Below are 6771 nucleotides of genomic sequence, written 5' to 3'. Positions count from 1 at the left end.
AATATCCTGCCATGCAACCAGACCTAATATGAATTTACAGATCCTAAATATCCTGCGATGCAACCAGACCTAATATGAATTTATAGATCCTAAATATCCTGCGATGCAACCAGACCTAATATGAATTTACAGATCCTAAATATCCTGCGATGCAACCAGACCTAATATGAATTTACAGATCCTAAATATCCTGCCATGCAACCAGACCTAATATGAATTTACAGATCCTAAATATCCTGCCATGCAACCAGACCTAATATGAATATACAGATCCTAAATATCCTGCCATGCAACCAGACCTAATATGAATTTACAGATCCTAAATATCCTGCCATGCAACCAGACCTAATATGAATTTACAGATCCTAAATATCCTGCCATCACGGTTGTTTGATGGGATCATTTATTAGTTTTCAAACAAAACATCATGTACAACCAAATTTTAGGCTTAAACACCTAAAAGTTATATCATGCTAACGTATACAGATGCTTTTGAGTCATTCTCAACTTTAATTTCCCCTCATTTACCAAATTATTCACTTTTATAGCATTTTTAAAGCTTTTTCGGATATAAAATGCACCTATTAATGACAAAATTGGTGGCGCTATTTAGTTATTGGAAATTACTCTTTCAAGCTTTTAATACAAATAATTCCTTTTATTGTTTGATAAAATATGTTTATAAAATTTCCTTGTTGCTTGTTTCATCTATTCCAGCTCTTTTAATGGCAGTATTAATGACCTACCCCTTGCAAATAAAGGAATATGATTTAGGATAAATAGCGCCATCTATAGTTTGCATTTAGTTAATAATGAAGCCAATTCTATATACATCAAACAACCGTGCCATGCAACCAGACCTAATATGAATTTACAGATCCTAAATATCCTGCCATGCAACCAGACCTAATATGAATATACAATATCCATACACCCCCTGTGGAAGACATGACCTTAATATTGTAACCAAACTGGTGGTGTAGATTTCAAATGGAGTCACACATTCAGGTAACCTCTATTGGAATAGAGTGAATTCAATAAACCCAAGCGAAACGAGAGTTCCTAAGTAACCGCTATCTGAAACATAAAAACATGCATGATCAGACAACAAGTGTTCAATTTCCCCATAGCTTCCCACGTTGTACACAGTCACACGACAGTCAAATTTGGCGATGTTGGTTTGTTTGCCCTCCAAGTTATAGCATTGAACATTGTATGTGGGTCTCACTGTAATAACATAAAGATCACTGTGATATAATTTCAAGAGGTCACTTTTCCGATTAAGCATGTGAAGGAATTTTATGCATGAGCAATCACATCAATGACGTAGTAATGAATACCCTCTATTCACACACCCTGTGTGAGAGATTAAGGTCATGTCTTCCATAGCGGGTGTATAGATTTCAACTGGAGTAGCAATGGTTGAGAGCAACATTCTACTTTGGTACGGGTTCATTCCATCCAAAACAAGACCTCCGCATTCAGCCACTTCATCAACGGAGGCCAACATTTTCCATCACATGGTTGTTCTTACCCTAGATCCCATGCCATGAACTTGAAGATGTTGATTATGAGATCATAATGGCCTTGTGGTTGAGATACCGAGATCAAACCTTATCAAACACCAGATATTGACTGCTCAGTGTAGAAGGGGGTAAGTGAAATAGCTGCCATGTGTAGATGAGTACAACATACTGTGTGTAAATTGCCAAATGTTCACAGGGCAGCTATTGCACTTACCCACTTCTGGCACTGAGCAGTTGATATCTTTCTTGCCATCTATAGCCTGCATATGGAATGCTGTCCCTGCGCATTCAGCAATGAGGTTAATCGCTATCTTGCCAGCAGCTTCTACAAGATGATAGTTTCTTGTTGTTCATGCCTAGATATAATGCCTTCAATGCCTTGACATAAAATAATAAGCCATAGTTTAGCAGCTTAAGTCTAATTCAGACTCCACACCACAACTCGATGCGATGCTTTTAAAACTGAAATCTGTGCCAGGTTTTACGAGCTCGGCGGTGAAAATTTCGTGAACAATGAGTTGAACTTTGTTCAACTTTCTTGTGATTGGCTGCTGGAAAATCTGGGTCGGCAGAATGACCATAAAAGGAGATGTAGACCCCATATGCTCTAAAACACTGCAGCATCAAGCAATGAAATTAAAATGTACATTTTAATTTCATCGTATGCGATGACGGAGTCTGAATCAGACTTTTAAGCTTATGACCCTGATAAAGATGCATAAATTTGCTGCAGCACAAGGAGGGTTGCAAATGTACCAGTGAACCAACACCTGACACTTCATCTTGTCACCATTTTAATATGAGATATGATATAGCCTAACATCTAGTATTCTGACACAATAGATTGTGTGATGTACCAACAGGTCATTGCAGATATTTACAGCCTGGAATCAGTGAGATTTCCTACAGCAGGCTCAGCCTGGAAAATTGTGGAAATGTGTGCAACTTAATGGTTAAAATATTTTCTTAATCAGGGAGATTCTTAAATTTGGCTATCTTCAAAAGTTGTAAGCTGATTGAAATAATGCCTGGGAGTAACTACTGGCATGGTTGTTTGATGGCATGTAGAAATGTATTCATTTTCAAGCAAAGTTGAACACTGATGGTGCTATTTATGTTAAATCTTGTTTGCATCTTTAGAAGTGGTAGACACTTGTATTATGACATCATTAAAATACATCAGAAAAATGATTAACAAATAGCAACGAAATTTTCTTTAAAAAATTTATCATGAAATGAAAGGAATAACTCATATTATTGGGCTAAATTAAATGTTAAATTAGGTAAATAGCGCCCTCAATTTGAACACAAATATACAATTTAGAAACTAAAAATCACTACAAAAGGAAAATCTATGTTAAAAATAGCTTTAAAATATATGATAGCTGTTGGTAATGTCCCAGTCTAGAATTGAAAATTCTATAATGATTTGTTAGAAAAATGAATTAATGATCACATCAAACAACCGTAAGCTGGGTTTGCATCATTGCACAGCATTTGAAGGGCTAGTAACAAGTAACAATATAAAAATGTTCTCCATTAGACTGTCATATCATGTACTCAGTGCTTTATGAGAAACAATAACACACAATATATAAATAACTCAACAACAGTTTACAGTAATATTCATAATATATTTTATTCCATAATCCTTTTTATAAGAAAAATAAAACAAATGTCAATTCAAACATTCAAATTCAAATCAAATTAAAAAAAATGAAGAAAGAAATCACATAGATGGCCAATTCTTGGTGTCACTCTTCCCTTAATACTTAAAGTAAACGTCATTAAACTGAGGGCACCATAATACGAAAACGACCACCACAACATAGGAGATAGAAAGGTTCACATATCATACATACCCACATACCTACATACATTTAACATCTATATAGCACCTATTATATGTATAATACGGTAAAGGCACTGAACAAAAATTTAAAAAAGTTTCTTTTGAAACAAACTAGATGGGGGCTTCATGGATAGATTAAGTCATATCAAATGTGAAGCATTTTTTTCAAGCTTTCATATTTCGATGACTATAAAAATCAAACAGGAGTCATTTACTCTTGAGAGTTGTTTCTTTGCCCTATGAAACTACTGCTATAATGGGCTATTCCATTTAAAATCAACACCCCTGTAGAAAATTTTGGAAATATCTTAGGAGTATGAATTTCAAATGGAATTAACACATCAGGCAGCTCCATTTTAAAACTCATCCTCCCTTTGTGCAATCTTTATCAGAGGGTGAATGAAATTCAAATGGAGTTGCCCAATGTGCTCATTCCATTTCCCCCTATGGCAGATATTTCCAAAATCTTCCACAGGGGTAGTGTGGATATCAACTGGAATAGCCCAATGATTCTTATACCACATATTTTCTTCATCTGTGGGAGGAGTTGTGAAAAACGATGTAGGTGAAAAATAACAATAGCAGAAAAGACATCGCATTGCAATTTTTATATTCTTCTATCAAACCTTATCCACAGCCATCAAAAATATTCTGAGTTTGAGTTTAGTGACATTTAGATTGGGTTACCTAGACCAAACTTATACAAAGGCTTTAAAGACATGAACGTTACAAAGGCTTTACAGACGTGAATGTTCCATCATTAATGCACCTCCAGAAATGCAGGATCATGTTTACATTGTGAACTTTAATCAAAGCTTATCCAAAGTCAGACAGTGAACCTCCAGGGCACAGGGATACAGCAGTTTGACATTCTAGCCATGAAATTCAAAGTAAGTAAATACTAAACAACCAATATAAGGGGAGATAAAATGGGCTATTGCAGGTGAAATCTGTACACTCCCTATGGAAGACTTGACCTTACTCTCCCACACAGAGGGTGTGAATTTCAAATGGATTCACCCATTCGTTAACCTCATTTGAAATTCACACACTCCCGATGTGGAAGATTAAGGACATATGTTCAATAGAGGGTGTATGGATTTCAACCGGAATAACTCAAATCAACATTAGTTTTCACAAAAGGGCAAAGTTCCAACTTTAAAATAAATTCTGATAATAATAACAGTAAATGTACCGTTCTTGGGCAAGAATTGGCGAAACCTACTAGAGATAACAGTTAAGTTAAGACATCAGTAATGAAAGACATTGGTAATGGAATATGGTTGTGACATTTGAGTATGTGTTAAGTTAATGTTTTGTTTTCGTACTCTACCCACGAGTTGTCCTTTATTCTGTGAGTATGCGCTGTTTTCAAAATAATCAGAGGGCGCTTTTCACAAAATAATCAGCGAGTGTTTGACAGGAGTTAGATGCACCAACTATCATACATGTGCATACATATATTTTTTTCTCATTTTTTGCTATAACCAACGGTTAGAGCCAGAAATTTGCTGTTAATCTATCACTTTATATTCTGTCAATTAGACCTTTATTTTTTAGGAGCTCAATCATTCTGGAGCTCAATCATTCTGGAGCTCCTCGACTTGCTCCAAACTCTTATTTGAGGAGAGTTATTTATTGAGCTTCTTGTTCTTTTGATTTTGATGCCGACTCCTTGTTGAGCTCCTAGACAAGTCCCTGAGTGTAAAAAAGAAAGTTCCATCAAATTCTAAATATGAAGGCCTATGTCAAATACATATTTTTTGATGGTTTTATGAGCAACTTAATTAATTTTTCAGTTTTTTGTTACCATCCCATACTAAACCTTTTATGAGCACCTTTACAAGCAACCATAATACTAGTCTACTGTAGTAGACCAGTTTAATTTATCATTCCCTAAATTAAGCTCTCTGACCTGACCATGGAAAACTCATCATTCCTGTTCTGATTCAACAGCTCAGATATCCATGGGAAAACTGGTCTACTGTATTTCGAATATACAATGAACTATGCACTCTATAGTGGGTATGATGTTACCTCATTAAAAATGCAGTCTTGGCTGTTTATGCACATATCCTGTGGTTTTACCAATTAAGCCGTTTGAATAGCCGTCCAGCGCGTATTATTTGCACAAGGTCCAATGTATACGCTTGACGTCGCGCACATATACGCGATGGTTAAGCTGTCAAAGGAAATCTGAATGACACAGATAGAGCTATACCCCACGTGGGTTGGGTTCAGTGAACACAGTGGGTTGGGCTAATGCATAAACATGAATGCTTGCCTATTTGTTATTGGTTAAGATTTACCACCCACATTGATTTTAACTTCATTAACATTCATCTCAGATTCGAGATGAAAGAGGTTGAGTCTATGTGTTAAGATATGGTGGGTCACACAGGTCATATCCAACTACCGCAGTCCTTTTTTCTCTGGGCAGGGCAGTCACTGGAGATGTGATGTGTTTCGTCATAGATTTTAAATGGTTTCATGCATGGAAACGTATGAATTGTTTATCACAAAAAAAGGAATGCAGCGCAGTCTACCATAATACTGCCTTAAACCATAATCACCATTTCTTAATCCTAATCCTAAACCTATGATCCTGAGTTCATGGATCCTAACCCTAAACCTGATCCCTAAACCCTAATCCTGAGCTCACAGATCTTAACCTTAAACCTGATCCCAAACCTTAATCCTGAGCTCATGGATCCTAACCCTAAACCTGATCCCTAAACCCTAATCCTGAGCTCACGGAGTGGCCAAATATTTGAAAGTCTTGCTGGTTTTTATATCACAAGTAACATCTATCACTATGAATGGTTATTAGGTACACTGTAGGTGTAGCACACAGATAGACCTACCACATGGCATTTTTTTCACACGCTACATGTACTCCAAGACACATTATAGTGTAACCACCCAGTGACCACCCACAACCAGGTGGTGGCCGCATTGCATTCTCTAAATTCAGTAAATTTTCGTGCGTCAACCGTGTAATTGAATGGGATTATTTTGAAATTTTAAAACGCTTGAAATATCACAAACAAATAGGCCTATGTTGATAAATAATATAAATACAAGCTAAAACCGTTGGGGTTCGATAATGAACCCCACAAAACTAACCGACTATATTGGAAAATGCCATACGGCCGGGCAGTTTCACAAGTTGCCGGCTCGATCATGTCATCCGCCGCCTGCCCACAACCCAGTGAACACTTTACTCCGAGCCAAGCTATACACTGAGAACTGCTAAAAAACCCAGTGACCGCTCACCCCGAGAAAAAAGCTCGGGTGAGCGGTCACTAGGTATAGCAGTTCTTGGGGTATAGAGATCTCAGAGTATAGTATCTAAAAAAAGAAAAAAGGGGGCCCCTGTGGTAGGGCTACACC

At 36.8% G+C, this 6771-nt stretch overlaps 1 protein-coding gene across 1 annotated transcript in view; it reads right to left on the bottom strand.

The window, feature by feature from the left end:
• Window positions 1-3139: 3139 nt before the first annotated feature.
• The window catches only part of LOC140148018 (trans-1,2-dihydrobenzene-1,2-diol dehydrogenase-like), a 66322-nt gene continuing 62690 nt past the window's right edge, over window positions 3140-6771 (bottom strand). Inside the window, exon 9 of the transcript XR_011858434.1 lies at window positions 3140-5216. The gene's annotated coding sequence lies outside the window, so the exon portion shown is untranslated. The remainder of the gene's footprint in view (window positions 5217-6771) is intronic.

Source organism: Amphiura filiformis, chromosome 3, assembly GCF_039555335.1.
Source record: "Amphiura filiformis chromosome 3, Afil_fr2py, whole genome shotgun sequence".
Classification (NCBI taxonomy): domain Eukaryota; kingdom Metazoa; phylum Echinodermata; class Ophiuroidea; order Amphilepidida; family Amphiuridae; genus Amphiura; species Amphiura filiformis.
This window is presented reverse-complemented; position numbering and strand designations above follow the sequence as displayed.